The 13451-nt window shown below is 33.9% G+C and overlaps 1 protein-coding gene across 5 annotated transcripts in view; it reads left to right on the top strand.

Annotated features, from left to right (window-relative positions):
* The window catches only part of LOC116170937 (transmembrane protein 198), a 38164-nt gene that overhangs the window by 5700 nt on the left and 19013 nt on the right, over positions 1-13451 (top strand). For all 5 annotated transcript variants that reach the window (XM_031487509.1, XM_031487508.1, XM_031487507.1 and 2 more), the window contains exon 2: positions 4199-4337. The gene's annotated coding sequence lies outside the window, so the exon portion shown is untranslated. The remainder of the gene's footprint in view (positions 1-4198; positions 4338-13451) is intronic.

The following is a 13451-nucleotide window of genomic DNA, read 5'->3' as shown; positions in this document are numbered from 1 at the left end:
ATGGACGAAATTAAAGTAAATTCTGGGTCAATATCAGGATAAGTAGAAGGAAATTTCAAAGGAATGAGGAAATTTTAGGGAAATATTAGGAAATTTTGAGCAAACCTAGGCGAAATTCTGAGGAAATTCTAATGAAATGTATAGAAAATTGTAAGGACATAAAAGGTTTCTATAGGGAAATAGGTACCGTTATTCGTTTCACGTTAGTTCGGAGAAATTTTGTGTCAATTTAAAGGAATGCTAGAAATATTGGGAAATTAGGGGAAATGGTAGCAATTTTTAGGTATTGAAGGAAATCTTCGTCCCCTAAAATAATTCGTGATCAACCCCGAGGGGTTCATAATAAAGGAAATTCTTGTTACGTACATGTATAAGCAATTTCAAGGAAATAGCTGGGAAATATGTAGTAAATGGACGAAATTAAAGGAAATTCTAGAGAAATATTATGAAATTTTGAAGAAATAAGAGGAAATTCTGAGGAAATCTAGAGGGAATTTTAGGGAAATAAAAGGTTTCTATAGGGAAGTAACGTTATTCATTTTACGTGTCCCCTAAAGTCAGTGCTAACTCCTCGTTATTAATAGCTCTAATTGCATTCAGCTAAAACTCCACCTATTATAAATTAAAAACAGAAAGCATTACCGTTATTTTTATATTACGAGTTCTTGAATAGAAAGTATCAGTGACAGGACACACACTTCAGAAAAACTATAGTTTTATCTACGACAAGAGGTAAAAATCTCATATAGTTTATTGCATTTCTTCACCCTTCGCCTGAAGCGCTACTAAAATAACTCTTAAAAACTTGTCCAGAACTCATAGCACATGCCCAAAATCAGGAGAGACGGACGTTCAAAAATACAAATCGCTCGTGTGCAATACTGTGAAAAACGATTGTTTATTAACGAGCGACAAAGCTCGTTCATGATTTTCCGTCCGTCCGCCTGTATATATGATAACTCGCGAACGGTTTCGAATTTTCCAATTTTGTTTGCAAAAATAGGTAAACAATGGTCAAGGGACTATCTGACTAAATTTTGGGCAATACTCGTCAACCAGAAGTGGTAGCGGATATACCCAGTTTCAATTTCATGCAGTTCGGTTCATACTGACGGAGATGTCAAAAGGGCTTTCCTTATTTTTGGCCTACATTGCCAATAACGAACTCCGATCTACAAATTTTATAAATAAAATCCGTCTGCAAAATGTATTAGTAACCGGTCCATCCGTTCTCTTTTAAATCGATGGACATGAAGCGAGCGAGCGGACGGACGGACGAGCGAACGAGCAATACTTATTTATGGCATTGCTACTATGCCTTTAATTCAATAAGAAAATCAGCTTAGATTTGGTATGCTGATGATTCCTTCTGCTCCTGCTCTTGATGCTTTGCTATTGTGGAATGCCTTAAAGACGTCGTAGCCAAAATATGGATATTTTCCTCGGGCACAAACAACCCATCTAGTCGTCATTCCGGATAATTCCATCCCTTCTTCGAGGTGAAGTGAGTGAAGATGAATCCAATCTTTTTCATCTACCAATCAAAATGGAGGACTTAGTATAACTAATCCCGAGACTAATCCTGTAATGGATGCTATATATAGTCTTGCTTATGAAACTTCCCTGTCCGGATTGCAGCATACTTTCGGAATGATTAACTACACGTTCTGGTTTTAATTTAAACACACATGAAGCTATCTTACACTATTGTCGAAGAATTAGCCGTGAAAGAAAATTAAACATTCTTCTGAACTCTTGAAAATTTTATATATAGACATCAACGTGTTATCTCAAGAGCTACTGATAAAATTATGAATACATGGTTATCTTGGATGCCCCTCAAGCGTCTTAATCTTGAATTATCACCACTAGATTTCAGAGATGGTCATACCATTCGCAATGGGGTAGAACTCCTGTTAATATTCCTGCAGTATGTGATGGATATGGTGAAAATCTCTCAATAGAACATGCCTTTTAAAGTTGTCGCATTAGAGGTTTAAGATACAATGAAATTAGAGGTTCTATAGGAAACCTTATGGCATTAATTCGAGATAATATACTACCGAGCCTGCTTTACGTGCTAATCTAAGATGCCGTGGGATTTGGAAGTCACAAATTGAGGCATTATTTGATGTTCGTGTTGTTGACACAGGTGCCCCATTATATGGGTCCCTCTCCTTTGAATCGGTGATAAATCGTTCAGAAAATGAAAAGAAAAAGAAATACCTAGAAGCTCGCCAGCGATGCCATGCTTCTTTCACTCCATTGGTAACTTTTGTTGATGGATTCCTTGGATATGACTTTAGAACTCTCTTGAGACGATTACGTGAACGTTTATTTGAGAAATGGAATAGTACAATCATGAATTGGCTGCGAATAAAAATTGGATTTGCTATTGTGAGAGCAAGCAGTATGTCCCTTAGAAGAAGTCGCAAAAAATGGAGCTCTGTTTTAGAATTCGCTGATGGAGATGACATACCTATTTTTTCGTTCCGAATTCGTTTATTATTCATTCTTATTCTAATTTTTTCAGGGTATGTTATTGGTCCATTTTTAATGCATGTGACAATCTATAAACAATTATCATACCAGTTTAGAACAAAATGCCAACTGACTCGAAGTGTGAGAACGAGCGTCGTCCAGAATCTAATTAAATATGCAAAGTTCCGTTAATAACAGAGGGACAGTTCACATTTTATTAACAGAATTGCTATGAAAGTAAAGAAAAGTGGACTACAGGGTAAATTTAATGTTTGGTAATTAATCTGTGGACTTTAGAAAATGATGCAAAATGCTTCCGAAAGTAATTTTAATTTTGCAATTCAAAAAGACCCAAGTTCTGTTCAGAAAACCTAAATCACAAAAAATGTAGGCAATTTACAAATAGACTATAGCTGTCTATGTCTATGGGAATCCTTTACCATAAACTATTTATAATATGTATTTTATTGATGTATTGCTCCATGTGAATTATTTGGATATATGTAATGTAGCAGGTAAGTAGAGAGAGGTAAATAATTGAATGTTTATATTTTATATTTTAGCAAGGTCTGATGATGAAGTGAGCTTCGAAATCGATAACCTAAAGAAAATAAAAACATTCAATTATTTGTCTCTCTCTACTTACCTGCTACATTAAATATATCTATAATATATTTACTTTATAAGTTTTTACACAACTTACGCAGCTTTGGTTGTACGTACAGACCTGCCATGGGAAAAATAAAATAAGCCACATACACGCGGCGAGAAAGATAAATTAACATCGCGTGAAAGATAATTTAGGGAATAGTCTTAATCGTCTAGCATAATAAATAACTATAATTTACAATAAATAAGTTTTATGGTAAAGTAGGATGCATGCAAACGAAAAAACAAATTAAAAAGCGTGTTTTGGCAGATTTAATTAGCATATTTTAATTTTAATGCAGGAGAAGCTTATTGATAATAAAAGCATTAAGTGTGTGAATTTAAAAGTCTATTGTAATTAAAATTGTTCATCCTTCATTAGGTTTTTTTAAAGTTATAAATCCTTTAAATTAGTTGCGAAATAAAATTAACTAACATGAAAAGCGAGTGCCCAAAACTGAACAATTTTCTCACGCATTCAAAAAATTGAAATCGTCACTTTTGCAGTGCAAATGGGATACGTACGTTCAAAATTTATATTTTCTACTATGAGGTAACTTTAATGTGGTATTGTGTTGCTTAGAAGTCATCGTCCTTCTTACATGTATGGTAGGTCAAGGTAATTTCAGATTCTTTTACTCCGTCTTGTGTGTTTAATGGTTGAAGTTAGGTTCTTGTTTAATTTGGAGTAGTGGCATACGTCTACCAAGAATACGTGCTCTTATAATAGCTAATCTGGGATTGTGTTACATTCTTTACACCATGCCACCTTGAGCCATTGGATTGTGACAAAGTATCGAAAGCCAACAATTCTCTGCCTTTTTAGAACTATTAGTAGGATAAGTTTCACAATAATGTGAACCTGATTTGTGTTACTTTGAGTAAATTTTCATTCGCCTTGGCGATGATGGTAACTGGTCTTAGTTAAAGGTTTACGCGACTATTAAGAACAGAAAAGATTTCTAGTTTTTACGTAACTATAAGTAGGTATATGCTTTCAATTTGTTTGCACTGAAAAAATTACACGAATTAAAAATGTGACATTAACATAAATCTGATATCTTTTCAGAAAACCGTGAGTGTTGGATCTGAGAATTCCACGTCATCTTAACATGCTATCGAAGTTATAGTTAATACAATCCGACACCGCCGCCATGTCCGTACAAGACAACTTTAATTATTGTAGGAGCTGGATGTAACGTAATAAGGTAAGATATACGCAATGTTTTTTATCTAAAAATCTACCGCTGATGACCTTTTCGTAATTAGGCAGTGGTGCTTTTGGGAGGCCATCAAAACGTTTTGCCTTTCATTTTTTGAAAGTTTTGGGCGTCTAGGTAGAATTAAAAGCAGATCGGTTTCGCAAAAAAGAAAATGAGTTTGAAAATGAAATTGTTGGAATGCTTTTGACGCGTGTCACGTAGTCGAAAGTGTTAGGAACGAATCTTTAATATGTGAAACATTGTGACCTGGTTCTAATAGACAACCTCTAAATTAGAATTAAAAGAAAGCAAAAGTAACATGCCATATTTCAAACCGAACGTAAATAGACATACAAAATGGCATCGTTATTAATTGTAATCCATAGCCATACACATGCATTTTATCTAGAAACGCTCTTTCAACCCCCAAAATTTTAGCAGGTAAATTACACAGTTTTGATCCCTTATTTATTGCGTTGTTAAAGTAAAGTATCATAGAATGTATACCTATAGGTTGAAGGATTCACCCGATTTTGTTCAAGAATCAGCTAAAGTCGTAGTTGAAGGCGAGGCTAAAGGCGATCGTCAAATTGGGTTAAACACAAATGATGATGGTGATTGATATATAATTACCCTGATGATCCTACATTTTGAGAATTAATCGCAGCTAGGAACTCGTTTCCTCCTGGATGTGCAGGTGGCTTGGATAGCGTTCACCCACAAATACTAATCATAAAGTGTACTAACATACGCTGAACGGCAAACGTAATAAAATCCTACACTTGATTCAATAAAAAAAACTACACTTTACTACACTTTGATCTTATGGTAGTTCTATTTAAAAAATGAAGTTACCTTTGATTGAAATTTTGAAAATTGACGCGTTGATTTTAACACATAAGAAGCTTAACTTTAGCCGTTAGGACACTTCATGATTAGTACCTACCTACCACTGCATTCACGACCTTTTAGTTTTATGATAACTACGATTTTTACTGGACATCTACTTTTTGAAAAAACGACGAATGGCAGCTCATTTTAGATATCATGTGTAATACATATTACATAATCACACTAAAATTAACCAAGGAATCGAAATATGTACATTGTACAGGGGGTTTCATTAAAAAATGCAACTTTGATATAAACCACCCTGTATGCAATTTCGTTGAAAATATTTTGAAGGGCTGGAGTCTCCATTAAAACATTATGGAAAAACTGCGTGCCTAATTTTCAGACGAACCAGTGAACCGAATTTGTTGAAATTTTTAGTGTAGTAAACTAATATGATTCTACACAAAATGAACAATTTTAACATTCCCCGACAATGAATTTTTAAATATGTGCGTTAATAAACCCTTCCACCCATACACTAATGGCTCACCCTGTATACAAACTTGAATAAACTATCGTGGTTCTAAATGTATAAATAATTGTATTAAAAATCATTCGTTTAGACCAACATGATAAAAAACCGAAATGTTGAATATTTTATAACAAGAGCAAACAAACAACAAGAATTATTTACGATCACGATGTCCTCATATACTTTTTCTATATAGTAAGCTGTAAAATTCAATAAATTGAGAAGGTTTCCTTTCCAACGACTCGTAACGCAATTTATCAGCCTTATTTTCTAAAAAGAAACTAGACATTTTTTTTAAGTATCGAGACGTCATGTTCGTTCCTTTTCACCTTCGGCGTTTAAGAGATTTGAGCTCTTTTTTTATCGTCTACAAAGTTTTTCAATAGCATGCGACTGCAAATCGAAAATGAGAATGGAGAATCCAATTTCCCTAAAAATTCGTAGTTTCCGATTTACGGCGCGAACCTCGACGTGAACTAGTTATACAGGTTCTAATACATTATAAAAACAGAAAAATAATGTGAGTTTCTTCCTTTTAATGTTATTAACCTCAGGCGAGGTTTTTACACACGTAAGTGAAATAACAGTACTATAGCTCGTAATTTACATTTTCGTATATTTAGACTGAAATGCTGATGCGGAAAATCGATCATTACTCAAGGGAATAAAGCCGCATTCATATGAAAGTTCCCATGTTGGCACTTTAAAATTGGTAAATTAAATGAAGCTCTTGTTGAGTAAGATGTGCTTGTGGATTTATGGGGAATATTTTCAAATGAGGTCAACACGTGCTTAATTTCCTTTGAGTGGAGCTTTAAGACCTAGAATTTTACAATCACACTTTAAGATGAATGTTGTGCTTTTATTGCGATAGAAAACCGTTTGAAATTAAGTCAAATTAAATTGCATTCAACACCGGTTGTATAGGGGACTTTAGAGGCATATTATTTAGTGATTCTTTTCAAAAGTCTAAAGCTTTACAACCCGACGTTCGTTTCTGGTGTCATTGTCAAGAAAAATAGCATCAGTCGAGCAATAAGTAGGCACAACGACTTCATTTCGAGACATTCAGGCTTTGAATTTGATTTTCAAAAATTTACAACCTCTGTTTTTGGAAATAAGTTTGAGAATTGTATAATTCCAGGGTTCAAAAGCAAACAAGTATATGAATCATGAAAATGGTATAGATTTTGAGACAGTCAGGATTTAAATATAAAATTCAAGCCTCTAAAAGCTCAAGAGGCTTGTTTATGGATATAAGAGAATTCCACAGTTCTGACCCAGACGATATAAGTTGCGTAATAGTCCCGGAAGGTACCTACATATTTTGAGATTTTCTCATCAAAATTATGAAGATTCTGAATTCTACAGATTTCAGGACATTCCAGCTGATGAATTAGAAAAAATTGAGCTTGGAATAAGGGAGCGTTCAACTTTGACAACTCCACAATCCAGGAACCAGAATAGTGAGTCCTTCTTCTTAAAATCTGGAGTTGATATTTTGAAACAAGTGGAATCATGAAGCTTTTGAGCTGAAATTTAACCTGTTTTCTCAATATCACCTAGTTCGCAATTTTTGGACAGCGAACTTCAAAATTTTGATCTTTAACAACAACAAATTATAAAATTGTGACATAAAGATGCAAAAATATCTGGAATATGTAATTTTAAGGCACGAGACAGTATGAAGCTTTTCAGTTGTACAGTTTGCAGAACATTTGGGATTTGAATTGAAAATTGAAGTATCTACATAACTTCTGCATGTTTGTTTTTGACAGTAAGAGAACGTTTTAGTTTGAGAACTGCGCAATTCTGAGATCGGGATTTTAAAACAAAAGAGTTCACAATTTTATAAGTTAAAAAGTCACATTTTGAGGTTCGCTGTCCGAAAATATTGAATTAGGAGGGAGGGAAAATGAGTAAACAGGAGTGGATAGGAGAGTATATGTGAGGAGAGGGAAGGACATGGTAAGCAGGAGAAACCAGAAGATTACGTGTGAGCACAAAAGATGGCAATAGAGCAGGAAAGCGCAGATGCGGCCTGAACAAAGCAGGAGAGTCAGGAGAAGACAATAAAGGACAGTAGATAGAAAACAACACACAACAGTACCTGATTTTAAAAAATCTGTTGGGAATCATGCAGATTCTGAATTGTACAGACTACCACCGCACATTCAGGATTTTTAATTTGAAATTCAAACACATTTCTGTTTTCAAAATTAAAAGAGCATTCGCGCCGAGCCCATGGTTTAAAAAAAGAAGGACTTTATAGGTTGCGCAGTAATTTATATGATGCAAATGCCGAGTTTAATACCTAAAGGGTTAATATGAGAGGAATCATGAATTCTTCTCCTAATTTTGGTTTTGTGGTCGAAAAATATCGTAATTGTAAAATTGTTAAACGTTTCTAAGTGAAATAGGTAGATTTTTGAAAATGTGTACTTAGGGGTTACTCTGAAGGCCGAATCCATGTAAAATATTTTCAAAATGGTCGCTCTTCCGAAAATACCGGAAGCAGCTAGTAACTTCGTTGTTTTAAATGGCAACCCCTATTTTTGGGTTCTACATGAAATTTCAGTTCTTTTGATAACCAATGCAGATTTTTACAATTTATGGTTTTAAAAAAATGGCGGATGCAGATGATACCTTGAAACTTGGTTGCTTGAAAACGGTTGTAGTCATGGTACTACAACTTGTAGTATCATGGGTTGTAGTATAGCAATCCACTTTTACCAGTGCATAGAGAAAGAATATAGCTTTCTTTCAGTGTACTTTTAAGTACCTACGTACAACCTCACCCTATGGAAATCCAAATTTAAGAAATTTCAAAGACTACAAGCTCAGTTTTTTTTAAATGGGGGATCAATTTCTTATTATTTTCTGACTATTGCATTCATTGGCTCAATATCCGGACAGACAGCGTCCTAATGATCATACCATTCGAACACGGAAACGAAATTGTTTGAAAGCTTTGTATACCTTCACAACAATTACCCAGAAGCAATTGTTTTGGGTTTAATAGTGGGTTTATACAATCATTATCATTAGTTCACTAGGTACCATTTTAGATCATTATCACCCATTTTGGTGTTTCTATTTTCATTTCCTAAAAAAAATCAGTTAAAAAATAAAATCGTGAAAAAAAATCAATGTAAGCCTAGAAATTAATTTGCTCGTTCACTCAGTTTTTCAGTTCTGAACAACTTTTCTTAATAACATTTGTGTTTATCTCGTCCCCAAAGACTGGTATACCAAAGACTGGTATACAAAAAAACCTTTATTTTTAATTTCAAAGGCACCCTTGATTTTTATGTCACAAACTAGTTTCCAACCAAACAGGGCTGACCCTCGGCAACTCAAAATTCAATTGGATTTGTGTTTTACAGAGACGACCAAACAATCAGGGGATCCTTTTATCAAAATTTAAGCATTTTTCACTTTTCAATAATAAGTGTCCAAAGACATAAACAAATAGAAGGGACGGATATAAGATATTTTTCAAGCAATCACTGTAAGGTATTCAATGTGTTCCTTCACCCAAACGAATTAAAGTTCTGGTGGTAGGCCGTAGGCGCCGCCATTCTTACAAATAGCAACCTACTAAACTAGTGCAAGTGCAGACAAAAAGGTTAATTAACAAACCGTGGTGTTAATTCAATTCGATTATATTTTGAAATTTCTCACTTCTTTTAATTTTTGCTCATGATTTTAGATTTAATTTTAATGTCACAAGGCACCATAAAATTAATAATCGTAATTCCTAATTAGATCTAATTTAGTTTTGCCGGAAAAAATATTTTTTCCGTTTTTTGTAAGTAAAAACTAGCATAATTTTTGTAAGTTATACACATAAAAAGAAAGTCTTTCGAATAATTTAATAAAAAAAATGTGCGTTGTTATTTAAAAAAAAGTTCAATGCCGTTGTGGCGCTCCAAAATTTGAACAAAATCGGTCGTTGCCTAGGAAAATTGCATTAAATTACATACATACAGACGGAAAGAAATTTTATTCTTTAAAAATTGTTTAAAATTATCTAAAATGTGGACTTTTGGTGACATTTTAAGTCCAAAAAATAGTTATCGAAATCGAGCAGGAAAATTAACCAGTAAGTGTAAGGGGAAGGTTGTGGTTGTCGAATGCAGATTGCCACACATAGAAAACAAGTATTAAAATTATTCGCCTCCCACGAACTTCCCTTCTCGCCAAATTCCGAAAGTCTAGGATTGTTGCGAGCCTTTCACAAAATTATACGGAATCGAATGCAAAAAATTCATCTCGATTATTTGCAACATTGAATGAGTAGTTTGAAAAAGAAGGACGAAAACGGAAAAATGTAGACTAATAGAGCTTTCTTTTAGAAATATCCACTAAAAATGTCTGATACAGATGAATAAGTAACTAATACCTAAATCATGCATTTTTGTTATTGTAAAAGAGCGACAACTTTTTACTATCTCTATGTATAGGATCCTGCATAAAATGGCCATACTTTTTAGTACATTTCAGATGTAACTCATCTGGACATTCATACTCCGCATATAGGTAAAATATATGGAGTCTATTGTTTCACAGCGAGACACAAAAGGGTTGTGGAAATCGATCTAATTTCCATAAAGGCCGCTTGTGTTGACGGCAATTTCATTGTGATTCATACCCGTACCGTACCGGCACTCTGATGTTATAACGCTAATGGTTCGCAAAGTAAACATATTAGTTAATTAATTCACCTTTATAAAGAAACCAAACTTAATTCCCGTATAAATCATTTACCTTTGCCAGGTAACAGTAATTAATTAAACAAGCAAGGGGCCAAATTAAAATATAACCGAAGAAACTTCGCCGAAAAATAACGACTCTAATGCCATTAGCTCATCTTTTCGGTACCGAAACTTCCGACGATTGTTTTTGGGCAGATGCCTGGTAATGATCGAGCATTGTTTCCCTACAAAAGATTCACACAATCATGGTAATTGTTTCTCATAATTTAACTATGTGTCTCATTTTTGCAGACATCGTTACTCAATGAAATCGTATTTTTAATATTGTATTCCGGATGCCAATAAAAGTTTCCTTCACTTTAATTTCTATAATTCTATTATTTTGGAAATAAACAAATTGAACTGATTGTTATAGACATACTAGTGTAACAAAGAGCACACCATAAATCAGAAACTGAATTTTTCATGACTGATTCTATTGGAAGATAGGTATAGATCAGGGTATAAACAAATTAACACATCGTGAAAGATAATTCACTCTATAGCTGAATTATTGTTCCTAAACTATTACGTCGATACGACCTTAATAATTCAAATTTCTGGAACGAACTTCACTGACCGAGTACCCAAGCACTTTGCAGTAATTGAGCGGTTCCACATCTATTATGGTAAATATTGATGTTACTTTCCGTAACCGTTCAAAATACCAAAAGTGATCAAGGGCGCAAGGGGAAGCAATTTATATTTCGTATTACATACGAATGTCTGGCTGTTGGTTTGCATATGAATGCATATTAAAACGAATGTAGGTTATCTACGTTAATTTGTTATAGCAATGTTTCCGGTATTAAATGGCAGCTGTCCAAGCATAAAATGTAAACAATTTAAACACGGAAAAATGTTTGCGAAGCATTATTACTCAATTTCAATTATTGTAATTTTAATTTTAAATTATATCTTCAACATCTTTTTAATTGCTGCCGAAGCACTAAGAATTAATTCGATATGTGAATAAAAATGGGCGAGAGTAGATCGCAGCTGGTAGGGGAGTGTGCCGAAAATACCAATTTCCTAATTTTATACACGGATCGTTCCGATCAAACGAAAGTACACCTACAAATTAAACTTTATGTACGCACTAAATGTAAAGTAGGTTATATGATAAATATAGCACTCCAGTTTTTGGAAAATACTTCTTCGCTTTCCTACAGATCTACCAAATGTTTATGCATTCTTCAATAAGTGGGGAAGTAATGTAGAACGAATTGAGGTAAAACAGAAGCTCTGCAATCTGCATTCACTTTTGGATCGTAAGCCTGAGAAGAATAGGAGCTGTTGAAAATTATTAGATATAAAATTGTGTACTTAATATTATTAATTATCAATTGTTACCATGTTTACATCCCAATTACCAGTAAGCGAACGTTTCTAAATAAAGAATTGCTAATACATTTTCCCTCGTCCTTTAGTTTACTGCAATTTTCTAGCAGCTTCCCATTGTAACATTTTATGGCATTTCATAAACGTATATCGATATAAGATATTGCTGAAACCTTTGCGTTTATTTCCGCTTTTTTATTTAAGTGGCCTTCGCAAAACGTAACCTCAAAAGGATTTGCCAATCCCTAAGATAAGGAAGTGGGATTTAGTTCCAGTTCATCGGAAATGTTTATACATTTTGCGAAAAACGATATTGAGACAACTTACTCCAGTTTTTCCAATAAAGATAAAGTATGTGGGTATATAAAATCGAATGTATTATCTTCGTAGTCGATGTTTTTATATTCCCTTTTATAACCTGTCACTTAGGGTTTGGAACATCCCAAATGGTATTGCTAAGGCATAAGATATAACTTGAACACTAGCAGATACGCGGGATACGCCCTCGAAATCTGAATAGTTGCAATACTTCAACTTTTAATGGACTTTTGCAATACAAAGAAAAGGATCTGTTGCAACTAATAAATAACTACCTACATTAAAAATAACCGCAAGTCGGTTTTTGGATTATACATGAAGATGGGAAATTCAGTCTGTTTCAAATTAAGTCGGTAGGTATAGGTAATGTTGTTAACTTTCCTAGTTGTAGAGTTAGAAAGACGGTTAAATTACCAAAATTACATATTTTTGTCTACTAAATCCAGTTTTGTAATTAAAAACGCAAAACAATATTTCAGATAATAACAAACGTAACTTTTTTATATGGAACAAGTTGCATATTATGGCATCATATGACAGCTTATTAATTCTATACCTACATCATTTTTTAATGCGAATTTTTTTTAGCTCATCATCTGAATAAATTAATCTGAACAAATTTCAACTATTACAGAGTAAAGAGTGTCAGAATCAGTGAATAAAGCGAGCTTAGTCGGGAATTTGTTTGTGGGCAATAAAATTTACCCAACAGTTATATGTAAACGATCAGAAATTTTAATAATAATTCGGGGTTGCCCACCCCTGAAATTTTCCATTCGTTAGAGATATAGGTAAAATTTTCGGCCCAATAACTGTACCAAAGTTTCAAGTTTTGTTTGGGCCCTTTACAGCCAGCAACCGAATTTTAAGTAAACGTGTAAAATTTATTTAACGAGAAGGTACATTCCTTTATTGCGAATTTTTGCCTAAGTGGGCGAGTAGTTTCTGTATTAGTGACACAAAAACCTACATAATCGACAAACGTGTCAGAATTTGAGATACATAGTAAAATGACAGGATTAGGAACGAGCAGGTACTAGAAAAAAATAGGAGACGAGAAGGAAGATCTTTGTATAAAACAATTTTGACAAGAAAAAGCATGTGGTATGATCATGTGCTGAAAGGGAATAGTTTACTGAAGGGCGTGATCGAAGGAGTCATGGATGAAAACAATGAAAGGAGGAAGATGATCTGAAAGAGGGTAGATCATACGCGAATATGAAAATAAAGGCTATGGATAGTGATATAGAGGAGTGGATGTGGCAAAATAGAACCTGCATATAGCAGAAAACTCAACAACAACAACAACAACTGATGGAATATCAGGATATCAGGTGG

This window comes from Photinus pyralis, unplaced genomic scaffold (genome assembly GCF_008802855.1).
Source record: "Photinus pyralis isolate 1611_PpyrPB1 unplaced genomic scaffold, Ppyr1.3 Ppyr1.4_LG5, whole genome shotgun sequence".
In the NCBI taxonomy this organism is placed as follows: Eukaryota; Metazoa; Arthropoda; class Insecta; order Coleoptera; family Lampyridae; genus Photinus; species Photinus pyralis.
This window is presented reverse-complemented; position numbering and strand designations above follow the sequence as displayed.